This window comes from Myxine glutinosa, chromosome 7 (genome assembly GCF_964187855.1).
Source record: "Myxine glutinosa chromosome 7, kmMyxGlut1.1, whole genome shotgun sequence".
In the NCBI taxonomy this organism is placed as follows: Eukaryota; Metazoa; Chordata; class Myxini; order Myxiniformes; family Myxinidae; genus Myxine; species Myxine glutinosa.
The window spans coordinates 61170878-61190784 of NC_136267.1; the positions used below are offsets into that span (position 1 = coordinate 61170878).

Consider the following 19907-nt stretch of genomic DNA (forward strand, 5'->3'; position numbering starts at 1 on the left):
TCGTCAGTGCGAAACGTTCGAATTCCTTTGGTTGTGTGAGGCGATGTATCGCCGTGAGGCAGAGGGATCAAATGCCGCTCAAATTAACTTGACCATTACCGACTGTACTGACAATGAGTTGATTGCACTAAAACGTGTTCTTGGATACATGGCCATGATTTAATCGATAAACTATGATTTGTGGTGTTCCCGGAAAGGTAGTGGCAGCGGGGAGGGGGTGCCTACGTTTAAATGGGATTTAGTTGGGTACCTGGATGCATTGGACTTTGAGGTCGAGCCGGGCTATGGGGATCTCGTATATGACTATGAGCCGGTGTGTCGATGGGTGTTGTATTGATACTGTGGTTGGTGCAGCGTTAGCACGATGGGACGAATCGCCTCCTAGGGCAAAGTTCCTTGTGTGCGTGAATAAAATCCATAGTGTACGATGAAATGAGCCATGCGTGCGTCCGTCTGTCCGTGAGTGCGTGCGAACTCCACCGATTGGTTGGATAGTTCGCCTGACTCCACCCACAATTTATACAATATGCCCGCTGATTTAGGAACCCTTTAGAATTACCCTTTGGAATCACCCTTTGGAACTACCCTTTGGAACTACCCTTTGGAGTCACCCTTTGGAGTCACCCTTTGGAGTCACCCTTTGGAATCACCCTTTGGAATCACCCTTTGGAATCACCCTTTGGAATCACCCTTTGGAATCACCCTTTGGAATCACCCTTTGGAATCACCCTTTGGAATCACCCTTTGGAATCACCCTTTGGAATCACCCTTTGGAATCACCCTTTGGAATTACCCTTTGGAATTACCTGGTGTTGGCTTGGCGGTTAGGGTGCCGGCTTGGGATCATAGGATCTTGGGTTCGAATCCCGGTCGATCGCTGAATTAACGCCAGGGGGGTTGACTCAGCCTGTCATCCTTCCAAGGTCGGCAAATTGAGTACCGGCTTGCTGGGATGAATGATCATGGTGTGTACCCCGTTTTAGAATAGGTACACCGTATCCCTGCGCATCGTAAGAGGCGACCAAGGATTGGCGTCAGGAAGGGCATCCGGCCATAAAAACATTGCCTCAAACAGGGAACCATGATTGTCATGGGGCCCGCAAGGCTAACCCCTGCTCTGGCAGGGAAAATGGCCTTAAAACGATCATTCATTCATTGATCATTCAATTACCTAATTCATTCAATTACCCTTTGGAATTGCCCTTTGGAATTACCCTTTCGAACTACCCTTTCGAACTACCCTTTAGATTTTAGAATTGCCCTTTCTAATTACCCTTTCGAACACCCTAGAATTACCCTTTCAAACACCCTAGAATTACCCTTTCGAACACCCTAGAATTACCCTTTCGAACACCCTAGAATTACCCTTTCGAACACCCTAGAATTACCCTTTCGAACACCCTAGAATTACCCTTTCGAACAACCTAGAATTACCCTTTCGAACACCCTAGAATTACCCTTTCGAACACCCTAGAATTATCCTTTAGAACCCCCTAGAATTATCCTTTAGAACCATTTATAATTACCCTTTAGAACCACTTAGAAATTACCCTTTAGAACCACTTAGAATTACCCTTTAGAACCACTTAGAATTACCCTTTAGAACCACTTAGAATTACCCTTTAGAACCACTTAGAATTACCCTTTAGCATTTACCCTCTCTCTCAAGCAGCACTTTTACTGCAGCAGTTTTAGAGATTTGCTATTATTTCTGACCTTTTTCTCTTAAAATTGTGAGATGAATAGACCACTTAGGTCGGTGCTGGTATGATGGGGAGCAGAAACGGTTAAATATTCTGCTGTTTCGATGTGGGAATGCCCATTTGCTTTTACGAGTGGGAGGAGGGTTCGTGCAAAGATGGGACAGCTTTGGAAGGGGAAGCAGGGAGATTGACGCTTTGGTGGAGGGTTGAGGGAGTTTGAAGGCCTGAGTGTCTAGGGGAATGGTGCCTCAGGGTTGGGATGGGAGGACTTATAGTTGTGGGGAAAGGGGGGCGGGGAGGATGGGTAGGGTGGAGGAGTTGAGGGGAGCAAGGATGGGGCAGAGTTGCGAGGAGAGGCTGAGGCTTTTTTGTTGAGTTGTCGTGTGTGTGTGTGTGTGTGTGTGTGTGTGTGTGTGTGTGTGTGTGTGTGTGTGTGTGTGTGTGTGTGTGTGTGTGTGTGTGTGTGTGTGTGTGTGTGTGTGTGTGTGTGTGTGTGTGTGTGTGTGTGTGTGTGTGTGTGTGTGTGTGTGTGTGTGTGTGTGTGTGTGTGTGTGTGTGTGTGTGTGTGTGAGTCAGTCAGTCTCTGGAGGGGTCAAGGGGGCAGTGGTGGTGGGGGGTGAGGGGGGTGATGCAATTACCCTTTGGGTAGTGTGCTATTGCTACTGAAATATGTCTGAGCTCCTTCAAAAAATTGTGATGTCCCGTGAAGACGAATGTAGGCAAAACACAAAATTTATGTTGAAAGACTGCAAATCTTTCAGTTTTTCAGCCGCATAGGAAAACGCTTTTGGTTTGTTGTTGTTGCTTTATTGGCGCTGAGGAAGCGCCTTTAGCGATTGACTTCCAGCCAGTGTAACGCTAATTCCTGTCACAGGAATTCGGAGATCATATAAGTGGGCGTGGCAGTTCCTGATTGGTTCGTGTTGGGGAACGCCTTCTCGCTGCCGACGTGACGTAAATTCGCGCACGCGCACTGGTGAAGCTTACTCGATCTTACTCGATCCCATATTACATGTACTTTCATTGCATACAAATTATACTTCCTCCTAGAAATTCCAAGCCCGAACCTCAGCGCAATCCAAGAGGATTCACTTGTTTTGGTAGTAAGGGTGCACCTGCTAATGTCAGGGATGGCCTTGAAATGTCACAATTGAATAATGAGTTCTCTTACGAGGAAGTTCAACGCAGAAAAAGGCCATTAGGCCCATTAAAGCATGTGCAATGATTGTTTGTCCATGCTCTTTCCTTTTTTAAATGCTGACCATCAAGCAATGAAGTGGGTTGAGCTATACATGGTCAATGAGGGGAGGGAATAAAAAAAAAAATGTGCCGGTGACATGAGATGGTGGCGCACCGTCTGCTTGAAGCCCTGAAAAGAGTATGATCAAACCATCTCCAGTAGGTAGTTGCACAGACGGGGGAAATAGAAGAACGAAGGAGCTAGCCTAGATTCTCAGATTTTCAATTAGGAGGGTGTTATTGGAAATGATGTGTGTGTCATGGAGGAGCTGGCGAGTGACGGAGGGTTTGAGAGGATGAGAGAGTGGAGGAGTTAGATTGGAGAAGAGGTGGTTAAAAAAAATAAAAAACACCAAAGGCATGTGATCTGTCTTCAATGTGAGAGCAACAGAGCTTGTACTTTGGCTTTCCTGGTGAGATTTCAATAAACGTTAGAACTTTACATTCCGCACGATCCAGTAGAGATATATGTGCTGGCGTGCAAGCCAAAATAGGAGAGCAGTACACCATTGAGTTAAAAGGCCTCATAGACTGTCAGTATATTGCTACTGTAAGAAAACTGGATGGAGGAGCTATAGAAATGCACGTGCACCTTGATCCCCAAGTTATCTGCGCCACCGAAAGTGGACTGAGGTTATGTATTGTCACGTCCGTAAGCCGATGAACACCAGCCTGAACAGTCCTTAATTCCGAGGCGCATAGCCGAAATTGGCGGTTGGGCCGTTGCGCGTGGGTGAAGGAAACGAAGCGCTTTCCTGAACGGAAGCACACATGTTTAATCCCGAACCCACAACGAATAAATGAACACAACAAATGAAAAATGCCACAATAATGATTTTATAAAAATAAATGCAAGACGAAATATATGTTAAAGTAAACTAATTGCAATTCCTACTTTGAGGATCCCCCATGCAGACACATACGAACACACAGGGGAATGATAAAGCAAAATAAAATGTTTTCCTTTTCATTGGCTGGCACTCAGCTTTGGTCCAAAATGGCTTTCAGTGGCTTTGTGGTCGTTGCAGCCATTGTAGCCACTTGCACGGGAAGCGCTCCAAAAATGGCACCGAGACAGGCCTCTTTCGCTCTCCCCTCTGTCCGACGCACCAAGAGCCCCACAAACCGCCGCCAAGACCTCCTCGCTGTCAAAATTGCCAACGTTCCACCAGCTCCAAACAAAGCTCTCTTCACCAGCCCACACAACAATGGCTCAACCTCCTCCCGCACAAAAACCCAAGAGAGTTATTCTTTCAACGGTCCTTTTTCCTGAGAACTTTCTTGCTCTGACGTCACACTGGCCAATCGCTGAGCCCTATCAAATCACCCCATGGTCGTGCTCGACCAATGACAAACTTCGGGGTGTGGCGGCTTTGCTTGGCGTGAGCGTCATTAAGGCATGGCTTACTTGCTGACCGGCAATGTTCGGGTACTGTCGGCGGTTCCGGTGGTTGTCTAAATGGAGGTTTTTTTGGTCAGCCTTGTTGGAGTTGTAAAAACGTAGGGAAAAGCCACAGGAGGCAATCACATACTGGGGGAAAACTAACCTTAATCCCTAGCTAGTTAACACAGCTTCACCCCCCACCGTGTGAAGACACATAAACAATCTTAAGCTCCAGTTTCCCTACTTTAATACATTGAGATGTCTTCAACGGGTACACGGTCCATGCTATATCTATACGATCCTATCTTTTCTATGAGATTCCGTCATCTACCCCCACAAACGGAACAGTATTCACCCCTGTTTGTCTATGAGCGGGATATCTATAAATGTTATGGACAAATTTGGACAAAACTTGGTGGACAGGTTGGGAGTTTGATAAGGACTAATTGATTCGATGTTGGTGAAGATCCGGATACCGGAATTTCCGAAGCGATTCCTCACCACTGAGTGATAGGGCCAAAAACGATACATAGTATGATATTTGAAAACGTTGGGAACAGATTATAACAAAACTAGGTGGATGAGTTGGGTAGGTGACGATAACAGCCGAATCGATTTTGGTTCAGGCCCGGATCCAGATCCCACCTATCAGTGGGATGCAAAACGGAAATTTTAGGCCTGTTTGAGGTATGTGCTCTACCGAGTGCCATTCTCGTTGTGCAAGTTACTGGATTGTAATATTACAGATCAAGTCCCATCATGGCAATTGGGAATTACTGTGTTTTCTGTCACTAACAAGCATCGTCTGTCCTCCGAATGCATTACCTTCTGCATTATTATAGCACAGCCAAATAGCTACAGTTTAATGATTTGATGTTGGGAAATAAAGCTCAAAAAGACAGTTATCCAACCTGAGCATCACTGTTGGTCGTGACGTTATGGTGATGCTCAAGTTACAAAATTGACTTTGTGATGTATATATGTATCATGTGTCAAGTATGTCGATGTTTTTGTTTTCATGCATCTGTCTGGGCTGGTCCAGTGAAGTGCCGTGCTTTATCGAAGAGCAGGAACTGTACAAGACCACTCTCACTTTCCAGGCACCATTCCAGTACACAACCGCTTCGAGGTATGATATTCGTATATATATATATATATATATATATATATATATATATATATATATATTGTTACAGATCGCGGTTATGATGTTATAGACCGAGCGGTGGTTTAAAACCGCGACCTAACAAAAACTCACCCGATTCACCCAGACTTTGGCCGGATCGCACCGCAGCTGCTCAATGAGGGGAAAAGACAAAAACGACGAATGCAAAGAGGAAAAGGAATAAAACGAGAAGACGTACAGACGAGTAATGGGTTTTATTATTTACACACACAAGCAAAAAGGGGCAATCAAGTTTTATTTACAACACATAGTCATAAGACGCAGGTGACACAGTGCAAATTTAGCTTACCTACAGGCTTAACTTATCCCAGGACAGAACAAACAGAACGCTGACTCACGCGGGGGATGCCAGGAATGGCAGAAGGTGGATGGCTGGAGGGAGAGGGAGAGGTCCAAGGGGGGGTCCCGCAGCACAACCGGCGCGTTCAGCAGCCGCCGTTCCTCTTTGGCCCTGCTCCAAACCGCCGTTCAGGCCCCCTTTGGCGGTTGGGTGGTCTTGCGGCTGCGGCCTCTGTCCGCTACGTTCTCAGGACTTGTCTGGTCCAAACCCTCAACTCTTCCTTGCTTCTTTCACTCCTCACCACCGACTCCTCACCGCAACCAACAACCTTGCAACCAACTCCTCAACCAACTCTTCTCCCTCAACAACCCTTCTCTCTCTTTTGCGACCGACTCAGTCCAACCCAGAGTGCATCTCTCTCTACTCACTTCCGGTTGCGCTTTTTATAGCGCCCCCAGCGATCACGCCCCCGGCGCTTTGGACACGCCCATCGGGGGTGCTCACCTCGGCCCTGGTTGGTCGCGCGACCCTCGGGCTCCGCCCTGGATGACGACGGGCGGGCGCGCCCCTCCTCCCCTCTGACGAGGTGCGACACGCCTTTCTTCTCCGACTCAATGCCTCGTGGTTAATGGCGGCAATTGGATCGGAGGTAATTGGTAATCGAGGGCTCAGCAGTGACGAGAGGGGGAATGGAGGTTTTGGGAATGGGAATGAAGGGAATCTATCTCTTTCACTGGTGCAATGGAGTATTTCAATTAATGGAAGACACAGCCTTACACTAATACACAGAATAAGATATAACTGTCAAAAGAAAGGATATATCGTGTCCTGCATGTATGTTTTATGGACTAACTACGGAAACGCCCTTTGACCTTTATACAACCACAAACGGAGGGAGGAGGGGTGATATTTTACAACAACCTTTTACAACAACATTTTACCACAACAACAAAATAAAAAAACATTCTCATATCCACAACACTGCACCCTCCTCCCCTTAGGCACGTCCCGGGCCTATTACTTTTACCTTAGTGTGGCATGTAGGTGTAGTTCCCTCTACTTTTAGCCTGACCCTGAGTGCGACAGTTTTAAAACATAAATAAATGTGTCCCGCTGCTCCATTGCACCCTGCCTAACAGACTTACGCCCACAGTTAACCGAATTGCGGAATGGTCTTCAAACTACACACTGACGGTGGGAAGCATTATTTACAATTGATGCTATTTTTATTTACAAAACTAACCCAGGACCTGTAATTGTTCTTTCTGGGGGGAGGACAGTCTGCTCTGCATCAATGCACCATGAAAGCACCTATAACGCACCAACACACCCTCAAGCACCAATCAGTGCAGTCACCACTGTTCATCAATAAAATAAATCCAACAAACCCAAACCCTGCAGGTGATCTCTTGCTCTTCGGCTCCCTCTGCTGGTTATTATTTGTTCTTCCAGATGTTGTCATTCTTTTGCTTTGCTTACTGGCGGCCTATTTTCAATAAAGTGTGCCCAATGTGTCCTTTTTTTATTTGATTTTATTTATGGCCCACAGGGCCGACTAGTGTGGTTCACCTGTGGGGCATCGGTGCCCTGTGGCCAAGGTCCGCCAGCAAGATTTCGGGCCCTCATGGCCGGTTCCAGCAGAGGGGCCTTGCCCCAACCCATGGGGTCCATAAGTGGTGCTCGGCCACTGACATGTGGTCCATAACGTGGTGCATCGATGCAGACAGCTGGTTCTGGGAATTTCGGGCGCACAATGGCCGACCCACGCACGCTCCCCTCGGCGCCCAACGGCGCACAGGTCATGTGGGAGACAAAAGGGGAAAGACAATTGAGCGAGGGGTAAGGTCACAAGGGTACACATCAATAAGGCAATGCAAGGCGAAATGCGTACGGAGGGCGAAGTGAGAAAGCTCGTCCCTACCGTACGTCACCCCCCTGTTACCTAGCCCACCCTTGCCCTTACCCCATATGTACAAAACCTACACATTACCAATTCGTCACTACTGTCACGTCTTCCCCATATTTCCCCTATACCAAATTCGTCACCACAATCCCTCTACTTCAAAAATTTGCCATCATCAATTCATCATCAATCCTCATAAGGAGGAAGAGATGGAATTACGCACAATGTCACACCCACGTCATGATGCGTCTCACATTCCAAACATTTGCACAGTAAAAATAATTAAACATGGCATGGTGTGGAGTACCTGTCACCTCAGGTGAGTGGATGCAGATGGTGCGAGGAGATCCTTCATCCTAACTATCCTCTAAATGATTTTAACACACTTTACACTACCCGGGTTCTTTCTCCGGCCAAACCATTGGCCCTCTTACACTATGGGTTCTAAAAACCAATTCCCATTGGCCAAACTGTGGTGCTTCTCAATTTGGGGTCTCACTCCCCCGATTCATCTCCCGGTGCTCTAGCACAATTTCTGGGCTGCGACGTGTACCTCTCCCAGTGGGTCTACCCACCTGCACACCTCCACCACTGCAGTTGCCACCCGAGCTTACCTAGCTCCTCACCCTAACCTATCTAACTGGGGCAGGCCCCTCCTGGCTCTGTCACCCCACTCGGTGCCCTCTGGCACTGGGCTACCCGGGTCCGTCCTCCGGATCCTCGGGCCCCATCCACAACAACTACTACCGGCTCCCAGAGCCCACCTGCGGCCTCACCTGGCCGACATCCTCACAGTGGTGGAGCGCCCAACCAACTACACACACTAACAGGCTACACGCCCAGCCATTTCCACAACACCAACGCACCCATCCACATACCATTCTGTCACCCGCACCACAGATGCCAATATCCAACTACAATTTACCTGTACCCTCTACCTAACACTTACACTACCCGCCCCGGGTATCCGTGATGGGGGTCCACTCTTCCCCCATTCACACCTTTGCACCATCCACTCCACTCCACAATTTCCACCATTCTCACTCCACTACCATCCATTCCACTACTCCATACCATTTATTCCATACAACCACATACACCTGTTGTTGCACACCTGTGCAATCCTACCTGGTGCCACCTGCACCCTCCTCCTCTTCCTGGACCAGTTGGTCAACACAACACACAATCACCACTACTCCCTCATACACTGCTCCACACACCTGTTCAGTTGCACACCTGTGCAATCACACCTGTCCAATTCTCACCTGTTCAATCCTCACACACACGGCATCATCTCAGCTAACTACTCCCTTCTGAAACTTGCGCTTCCCAGTCGTCCCTTTAAACTATTGCGCTCCCACGTCATTATCATCCACACTAATCTACCTGCGTCCCCACTACAGGTATCAGTCACTAACTAACCTTAACGTTACCTAATGTCAATCTCTTCTAGATCCCTACAATATAACCTAACCCACCCGGGCTAGTTTTCACTGCCATACACCCCATAAACTATAGCTCCTTTGCCCCACGTCTGTGAGGGATGGTGGATTTGCCATCCCACCACATCGGGGGTCTCTCACTATCAATTTTGTACACCTAAATTCCAACCAATCAAAAATTTGCCAATCACTACTCATCATCTGCCAATCATTACTGCCAATCCTTTGCCAATCATCAAATTTTGTTTTTCTCTAATTTTGGGCCCAAAACACTATTACTATCACGATCACCATCATCACAGTCCGCTATATCCTAGCCTCGGTGCGTCATGACATCATTAAACTCGGCTTCGTAAAGCCGAGCAATGAATTCGGGTGGTTTGGTTGCCTGCAGGTTGAATCCGTCCGGCTTTCGGTTCAAGGGAGGTGGTTTGGTTGGACCGAGATTCCACGCACCATCTCGGCGCGGCACCTTGCGGTCCCGGGCCCGATGGCTCCATCTCCCCCGGTCGGAACCCCGTCCCCACGAGGGGGCACCGTTCCGCTTCCTCCCACTCGCCCTCGAACCGGACCGGTCGCCTCGCCCGACAAAGCCCGGACTCGACCGTGTGGGGCGGGGCCAAGCCCGAATCGGCAACGACGCTTCGAAGAGAAACGACGCAGCTTCGATCGACGCCGGGCCTCGCACCCAACCAAGCACCCCTCGCACCGAGTGCTCGCATCGGCTATCCGTCGCTCTAACCACTAAACCGGTTACCATCGATGCTTCACTTGCATGCTTACAAGCATACGCTACCCCTTTCACCCTCACAAAACCTGGCGTTCCAACGCCGTCCGTACATTCCACCAACGCTCTCTCTGTTACACACCACACCTCTTGCGCACACTTCGGTCCACACCTCTCCTCCGTTACGTCCTCCGTAACACTCACCATGGGCGTGCACTCTTGCATCCACCCACTAACGCGCTCACATGGGCTCTCCCACACCCGCGCCATGACCAATTCAGGTGTGCTTTCTCGCACACGTTCCACCACCACCTTACTCTCCGTGTCACACTTCGTACACCCCGACGTGCATTCTCGCTCGCACTCGGTTTCACACTCGCGCTCCGATGTGCCCTCTCGCACCTGCGCCATCACCAACTCACTATTCGTGTCACACTCCGTACACCCCGACGTGCATTCTCGCTCGCACTCGGTTTCACACTCGCGCTCCGATGTGCCCTCTCGCACCTGCGCCACCACCAACTCACTATTCGTGTCACACTTCGTACACCCCGACGTGCATTCTCGCTCGCACTCGGTTTCACACTCGCGCTCCGATGTGCCCTCTCGCACCTGCGCCACCACCAACTCACTATTCGTGTCACTCGCCGTACACCCCGACGTGCATTCTCGCTCGCACTCGGTTTCACTCCCACACTTTATAACACACCCACTCGCCGACGCACACTTTTTCCTCCCACGCGTGCCATTTCCACTCACACGGGACCCTTCACCAACGCCCGGATGCTTCCTCGATCCCAAGCGCGCGAAAATTCTTTTGTCGCTAAACATCCTCCTGCAAAATCTACCCGCACAATATACAGCACGACTCACCTGGGGGATCCTTTTCTCCACGCGAACCTGCAAACTTCCATTCGGGTTAGCGAGTACAGCATCATGATTTGAGCAGGGACTTTGTACATAATCCATTTCTCCCTGCAATTCCCGGGTTACCTCCGTCATCTCTTCAATTTTAATTCCCGCTACTGCTTTTTCTTTATTCACCTCGACGACCGCTGGCTTTAATAAAATTCCCTCTACCTCATCGGTCGCCGGCTTTTCAAAACCCCGTGTCGCGATTTCTACCCCCGTCATTGTACCCGTGCTTTCCTCCGCTTCGCTCAACCAGCGCTTTTCGACACGCGTTACCTCCCCGTGCACCCGTGGGACCTGCTCGCCCAACCTGCGGTCAATGTCTTCCTGTATTCTTTTTACCGTGGCGTTTATTTGCTCCTCAAATCCAATCGGGTTGTACCTTGCTTCGTGCCTCGCTTTTTCCGCGTCTATTCCCTGGGTAGCCATCATTGCATCAAATCCCTTACTGTCACCCCTCAGAGCGGCACTGAAATGCATCATCCAAACACCCCAGTCCATTGGCACTGCGGGTCCGGCTATCGCCGTCACGTACGGGAGGCTGCCATTTTGTGCACCTGATATTCCCGCAACCACACCTTCTTTACTCTCCTCCACCATTTTTTTTCCTAAGTCCTGGGTCGATTCTACCCCGTCTATCTCTCCCACCGGCATCCCGTCGCCTTGAACAGCCATGGCGCGATTTCAAAATTCGGGTTTTGCTTTAAAAAAACCAAATTTCGGCAGCTCGTAATTTTGACCAAAATTTTTTTTTAGATGTTTTAAAAATTTGGTTCGGGACCCGAATTCCACTCCCAGACACCAATTGTTACAGATCGCGGTTATGATGTTATAGACCGAGCGGTGGTTTAAAACCGCGACCTAACAAAAACTCACCCGATTCACCCAGACTTTGGCCGGATCGCACCGCAGCTGCTCAATGAGGGGAAAAGACAAAAACGACGAATGCAAAGAGGAAAAGGAATAAAACGAGAAGACGTACAGACGAGTAATGGGTTTTATTATTTACACACACAAGCAAAAAGGGGCAATCAAGTTTTATTTACAACACATAGTCATAAGACGCAGGTGACACAGTGCAAATTTAGCTTACCTACAGGCTTAACTTATCCCAGGACAGAACAAACAGAACGCTGACTCACGCGGGGGATGCCAGGAATGGCAGAAGGTGGATGGCTGGAGGGAGAGGGAGAGGTCCAAGGGGGGGTCCCGCAGCACAACCGGCGCGTTCAGCAGCCGCCGTTCCTCTTTGGCCCTGCTCCAAACCGCCGTTCAGGCCCCCTTTGGCGGTTGGGTGGTCTTGCGGCTGCGGCCTCTGTCCGCTACGTTCTCAGGACTTGTCTGGTCCAAACCCTCAACTCTTCCTTGCTTCTTTCACTCCTCACCACCGACTCCTCACCGCAACCAACAACCTTGCAACCAACTCCTCAACCAACTCTTCTCCCTCAACAACCCTTCTCTCTCTTTTGCGACCGACTCAGTCCAACCCAGAGTGCATCTCTCTCTACTCACTTCCGGTTGCGCTTTTTATAGCGCCCCCAGCGATCACGCCCCCGGCGCTTTGGACACGCCCATCGGGGGTGCTCACCTCGGCCCTGGTTGGTCGCGCGACCCTCGGGCTCCGCCCTGGATGACGACGGGCGGGCGCGCCCCTCCTCCCCTCTGACGAGGTGCGACACGCCTTTCTTCTCCGACTCAATGCCTCGTGGTTAATGGCGGCAATTGGATCGGAGGTAATTGGTAATCGAGGGCTCAGCAGTGACGAGAGGGGGAATGGAGGTTTTGGGAATGGGAATGAAGGGAATCTATCTCTTTCACTGGTGCAATGGAGTATTTCAATTAATGGAAGACACAGCCTTACACTAATACACAGAATAAGATATAACTGTCAAAAGAAAGGATATATCGTGTCCTGCATGTATGTTTTATGGACTAACTACGGAAACGCCCTTTGACCTTTATACAACCACAAACGGAGGGAGGAGGGGTGATATTTTACAACAACCTTTTACAACAACATTTTACCACAACAACAAAATAAAAAAACATTCTCATATCCACAACAATATATATATATATATATATATATATATATATATATATATATATACTGGCAGGGTGAAAAAGCCAAATTACAGCCATATGATTTCTCTTGGCTTGTGGTTTTGCAAATGGAGCTGTTTGGATGAGATCTCGCACACGAGACCCCTGGAGATGCTTGAGGAGCTGTGTTGGCATCGTGATACTGCCATTCATCTCGCAGCGTCTCGGAGAGCATTTTCTCTCGAAGCCAGGTCAAAATCCCCTTGGAAGTGGTTGACTTGTGAAGCTTCAGTCAGCATCTCGATGTGACATTTCTGATTGCTGAACCTTGACTACTTGGCGTGAAAACATCCTTTCCTTTTGTTTTGGGAGTAGCGGAGAAGGAAGAGTTTTGCACATGGACTCCTTCCTGCTTTGTTCATATTTTCAATGCATGTATCTTTTTCATGATTGTGGTAGTGTGGCATTGAGCTCCTTGTTTTTTCATAACTTCAGTCTCTCTTGCTTTCTCAGATATCGCTCTGAATGCAAAAAAAAATTTATTTGCAGCTTTGCACGTGTCATCTCATTTGAATGCACCTGTATTCAGACACAACATTTTATTATAATGTAGGTGTTCACAACCAAAACGATGCCTTGACATGTCTCCATGTCTATCCTGAACTTAAAGTATCATCTCAGGCACGGCCCTGTCTTGTATCCTCAGGCAGATTTCCCATGCAAGTTTGCATTTAGCCTTACATGACAGTTCTGTGACGTAATTTGTGGTGACATTTGAAATAACTTTCTTTTGAACACGATGGCACTGGATGCGGCATGGTTGACAAGTGCATGGTTCGATTTAGTCTGTTGGGTCTCAGAATGATACGCATGTGCAATTGTTTAGTTTGCCGAAGTAAAAAGTCGATAAATTATTTTTATATGGTGTTGCACTACATAGTCTATAAATTTTGTCGAAAGGCGGTTGCACCTCCGGGATTCTCGAGTGCCGTCTGCATGTTTGGCTGTTGTAGTCGGCCCTTTACCCGCGTCTCCGCCTTGGAAATGGTTTGCTTGGGTGACATATTACTTCATTGTGCAAGCTTGGTGTATGTGGCCATTTTCCAAGCACTGTTTTGGGGGAAAAGGGCGAGCTGGGAGATAAGGAGAGGGGAGGGGAGTCATGCACAGCTGCTTCATGTCTTTTTTTTTTTTCTTTTTTTTTTGTTAGAGACTGCTTATTTGTGAGGTTTCTACACTGATATTTATACCAGTTGTCACGGCCGAGCAATGATTTATTTCCCTTCTCTTGCTTTTATAGCACCTAAGAACTCAGTCTTAGGTGCTATAAAAGCACCTAAGCTCGACAAGCCCAAAAAACTCAGATCAGTTTTTCTTTAGGTGACTATATATTTCTATTTTTCTATAATTGACTATTTTCTGCTCTTGCATTACTGGGGACTATATATATATTATATATATATATAAAGTTCAAAACACACCTGGTCATAAGTGTGCCGCACTGACCGGGTCCTCAGTCGAGGTCCTCAGCATCATCCCATTTCGGCCCTTCAACCTCGATACGGTCAGCGAAGGTGGGCCAGCTGGGGCACATACACATCCACATGCAGCAACTACACCTGGATGCGTACATACCCCCACCCCCAGCCAGTGCGAACGCAGACTACAACACCACATCCAGAATACACAACACCAAACAAACATGGTGGAACACTCAAACACCCACCTTTACACCCTTCACCACTCGCCAACAAAACACACCAGATCATTCATATGCACACATACATACACATACACACACATACACACACAACACCAACCAACCACCTACCCTTTCAACATACAAAAACACACTCATGCAAAAATTCATTCATGCAAAAACACTCACCCACTCACTCACTCACTCACTCACATACACAAAATAAGAAATAATAATAGTAACAAAACAACAACAAAAAAACACACAACCAACCTACACCGTTCGACGTGCCTCCATAAACTTCCTCTATATCCAAAATGAGCCTTTCAAGGCAACCTGGACCACCTTGTCACACATCCTCCAAGCCGAGCAAGAAATGCAGAAAAGGAACTGCCAATATACCCTCTACACCCAACCTCAAATGGCTGACACGAAACTCGCCAACCCTTCTCCCGGCACTCTGCCTCCAGCTCACTGTACTTTCCTCTCTTCCTCTCGTGCACCTCCTCCATGTTATTTTCCCACGGTACAGACAATTCCCCTAAGATGACCTGTCTTGTTGCACCTGACCAAATGACAGTCAGGCCGCAACCTTGTCGCACAGATCTCCTCTGGGAATACCAGTTGTGGCTTTAGGTCTGCCACCACCTGCCAATCACAAGCATCTGACAGCCCTCTTGCTTTCCACCTCCTCCTCTTTCCACCTCTTACCACTTGGCCCTCTTTGACAAACCACACCTCTCCCCCATCAGTCTCCTTCTCCACTCTTCTCTCTCGACCTCAGCACCTCTTGTTGCACCATCTGCACCACCACCGCCAGCACCTGATCATGTCGCCACCTGTATTATCCTGCTGCCAATGCTACTGAACATGCACTCAGTGCATGCTGCACCGTTCCCACACCTCCACACAAATAACATCTCTCCTCCTGCAACAACCCCCACAATCTCAAGTTTACTGGTGACGGAAGCACATCATACGTTGTCCGCAACAGGAAATTCAACAATATTGGCTCCATCCTCCAAATCTCTTGCCACTTCAACATCCTCACCCGCACACCTTCCCACCTAGTCCAAGCACCTTGCTGTGCCTGACCGACTGCTTTCACATATCTCCCCTCTTCCTTTCTTCTCACCTCCCTCTCAACCATCTTCCTCCTCTCTTTCACACATGCCTTTCCCCATCACTCATGCTTCATCCATCCCAAGCCATGCTTCCCGTGCTGTACCATCCCCATGACCTCCTCCTGTTGCAACCGCTCCTCCATTTTTTTTTTTTTTTTTTTTTTTTTTTGATATGCTTGAAAAAAATATATAATATGCTTGATATAATATGCTATGTATAATATGCTTGTCAAGATATATGATCTTGTCCACCTCTGCTCTTGCATTCCACTTCCGACTTACCTTCTTCTCTGGGAGAGCATTCTTTACCACTGCATCACTTGAATCCCGCAACATCATGAACTCCCGCACCCTCAGCACCTTAAACTCCTCGGTTAATGATGCAAAGGGAAACTGGAGTTTTCCACCCTGACCATAAAAGGCAATGTTCGTCAAACAGCGTGGCACTCCCAACCACCTCGTCACAAACCCGCTCACCACAACCTCCATCCTCTCGACATGCCCAATCGCAATATCATACATCATCAATGGCCACATATAATCTCATAGATTCTCATAGATAGATTCTCAGATTCTCATAGATTCTCATAGATAGATCTCATAATGGCCACAAACCCTGGTGTTGGGCTAGTGGCTAGGGTGTCAGCTTAGGATCCTAGGATCCTCGGTTCGAAACCCGGTCGATCGCTGAATTAACGCCAGGGGGGTTGACTCAGCCTGTCATCCTTCCGAGGTCGGCTAATTGAGTACCAGTTCACTGGTAATTCCCTGTTTGTCGTAAAAGGTGACAAACAGGGTTGGCGTCAGGAAGGGCATCCGGCCGTAAAACATTGCTTCAAAAAGGGGACCGAAAAACAACAACTACCACGGTTCCCGAAAAAGGCCAACCCCCGCTTGCGGGGAAAAATGGCCTCTAAAGGTGTTTTTATTTTATTTTTTATCAATGGCCACAATACTCGTGGTGTCAATCCAAACTTCAAACACTATATATATATATATATATATATATATATATATATATATATATATATATATAACACCCACACACACTGGCTCCCATAAGTATCAGAACAGTGAAGTCAAATTTGCTATTATTGCTATATACTCAAATTTGAGATCAAAATATGAGGTAAGAGTACAGAAGACCAGGTTATATTTCTTGGTATTTCTATGGATATATGTTTTACCATTGTGGAACAATAGCACTTTAATGTTCAGTCCCCCCCCCTCCCCCCCTTCTCTCCTCCCCCACCCCCCAACCCCCCATTTTAGGTAAGCATAAATATTGGAACAAATGGCTGACAGGTGTTTCTTGTTGCATTGATTGGTCACACATAAAAGAAAAGACTGAATGTCGAGTGTTTTTGTCTTTTGAGTCAGTAGGCATAAGTGAGGCTGAGTCGGGTAGAGGATGATGTGGTTGAGCTTGAAAGTGGTTGAATGTCAATGAAAGATAGTCTGTTGGGAGCCGTTGGTGAGGTATGTGGATGGACAAAAGGACTACCGAGGCACTCGGAAACATGGTGTTGGGATGATGAAGTTGGAAAGAGGATTGACGTAAAGAGGAAGAAGTTCAAGGAGTGGCAGAAGGCGAAGGGTATGGGAGCAGAAAAAGCAGAGCATGAAAGTGATAAGGCAGCCAAGAGGTAGCAAAGGTGCAGGAGGCATGTCGTTCAATGTTCGCAGAACGCTTGGATTCGGAAGAGGGTCAAAGCGGTATTCAGGATTGCAAAGCAGATAGCGAAAGAGAGGTGTGATGTGATGGGGGTGAGTTGCTTGAAGGATGAAGTGGGACAAATCGTTGTGGACCCAGATGGAATTAAAGGAAGGTGGAAAATATATATGGAAATGCTGTTGAATACAGAGAATGAATGGGATGGCAACATAGAGAGTAACCCAGTTTTAGGATCGGCAGAGAAGATAACTGAGAAGGAAGTTGAGGAAGCGATAAAAGCAATGAAGAGTAGAAAAGCGGGAGGGCCGACTGGAGTTGTGGGAGATATGTTGAAGGTAGCGGAAAATTGGGTTGTGAAGAGAATGACAGAGATCTGCAATCTGGTGGTGAAAGAAGGCCGCATTCCAGTGGATTGCGAACTGAGTACCCTCGTCCCTCTAGTCGAGGGGAAAGGTGACCCTCTGGAGTGTGGCTAGTACCGAGCGATAAAGTTATTGGAGCATGGAATGAAGGTATTTGAAAGGGTGTTGGAGAGGAGGACAAGGAAGAAGGTGAAGATCGACGAAATGCAGTTTGGATTTATGCCAGGAAGAGGAACGACAGACAGGCTCTCTATTGTGAGGCAGTTGCAGGAGAAGTACATGGAGAAGAGGAAGAAGTTGTTTCTTGGGTTTGTTGATCTGGAGAAAGCATTCGATAGGGTTCCACGCAAAGTATTGACATGGGCGTTGAGAAAGTTAGGAGTGGAGGAATGGTTGATCAAAGTAGTGATGGCAATGTCCAAAAGAGCGCGCACAGCTGGAAGGATGGGAACAGTGGTGAATTTGAGGTGAAGGTGGGAGTGCATCAGGGGTCGGTACTAAGTCCACTACTATTTGTAGCTGTGATGGAGGTGCTGGCTAAGAACGTAAAGGAGGGTTTACCGTGGGAGTTGTATGCAGATGATCTGGTGTTGATTGCGGAAAGTATGGATGGACTGAAGGAAAAGATGAAGAAGTGGAAGGAATGTATGGAGACAAAAGGTCTGAAGGTGAATATCGGAAAGACGAAGGTGATTGCATGTGGTGAGTTGGAAAGAACTGGGAAGTGGACGTGTTGTGTGTGCAGGAAGTGTGTCGGAGTGAACTCCATTCAATGTACAATGTGCCCTGAGTGGGTTCATCAAAAATGCAGTGGTATGAGAGGGTCATTAACCAGGGTGGCAGCTACATTCAAATGTAAGATGTGCACAGAGGGAGCTGCAGATGGAGGAAATGTTCAGTTGGATCTTGGAGACGGCGTGAAGTTGGAAGGTGTGAAAACATTTTGCTACTTCGCAGACATGCTGAATGGAGAAGGTGGATCACACTCCAACGGTTGCTCGAGTGAGATGTGCATGGAAGAAGTTTCGGGAACTGAGTGGCGTGCTGATGAGGAGGGGAGTGTTGTTGAAGGGAAAGGTGTATGCCTCATGTGTGAAGTGTTATGATTTATGGGAGCGAGACATAGGTAATGAATGTGAAGCGGCAACGAAGGCTGGAAAGGGTGGAAATGTGAATGGTTCGGTGGATGTGCAGAGTGTCGTTGAGAGAGAGGAAGACAAATGATGAATTGTGAAAGATGATTGGAATGGATGCTGTGAAGAGAAACAGGTTGAGATGGTTTGGTCATGTGTTGATTAAGGATGAAAGTGACTGGTTGAGAAGAGTGATGGAAATGAATGTAGAAGGAAGTAGAGGACAGGGAAGACCGAGAAAGACTTTGCTGGTGGAAGAATAAATGCGGGCAAGGGGGTTAACAGTGGGGGGAGATGTAGAAAATAGGGCAAAATGGAGAAGATTGTCATGGGGCACGCAAGGCTAACCCCCGCTCAAGCAGGGAAAAAGTGTGTGTGTGTGTGTGTGTGTGTGTGTGTGTGTGTGTGTGTGTGTGTGTGTGTGTGTGTGTGTGTGTGTGTGTGTGTGTGTGTGTGTGTGTGTGTGTGTGTGTGTGTGTGTGTGTGTGTGTGTGTGTGTCCGCGTCCGCGTCCGCGTCCGCGCGCGCACAGTCACGTGAAAAAGTAAGGACCCCCCACGTAAAGTTTTGACTTTTTTCAGCATATTTCAACATACAGCCATTTGATCTTCATTTCAACAATATTGATAGATAAAGCTGATATAATATAACAAATATCATGAAACATTTACATTTTGTAGTCCATTGTATAATTTAAATATACATAAATGCAAATTTCGCATGTGGAAAAAGTAAGTACACCCCATGAAATGTTTTTTATCTTTTTAATATATGTGGACATATCAATATTTGATCTTCATTTAAACAGTATCTATAGATAAAGGTGATCTAATTGAACAAAAAACAATGAAAAATTGACTTTGCAATAATTTATTCAACAAAAAATTAACAGAGATGCCATTTACTTCTGTAGAAAAAGTAAGTAAACCCTTGGCTCTAATAGGTGGTATTGCCCCCTTTGGCAGAAACAACCTCAAGTAGGCGTTTCTTATAACTGTCCACCAGTCTCTGACATCGACTGGGAGAAATGTTTGCGCACTCCTCCATGTAGAAGTCTTTCAGCTGTGCGATGTTTGAGGGGTTTCTGGCATGCACA

General features: G+C 47.5%; 1 protein-coding gene across 3 annotated transcripts in view; it reads left to right on the forward strand.

Annotated features, from left to right (window-relative positions):
• Positions 1 to 19907, forward strand: part of LOC137431283 (transmembrane protein 198) — an 83900-nt gene that overhangs the window by 394 nt on the left and 63599 nt on the right. The window lies entirely within an intron of this gene.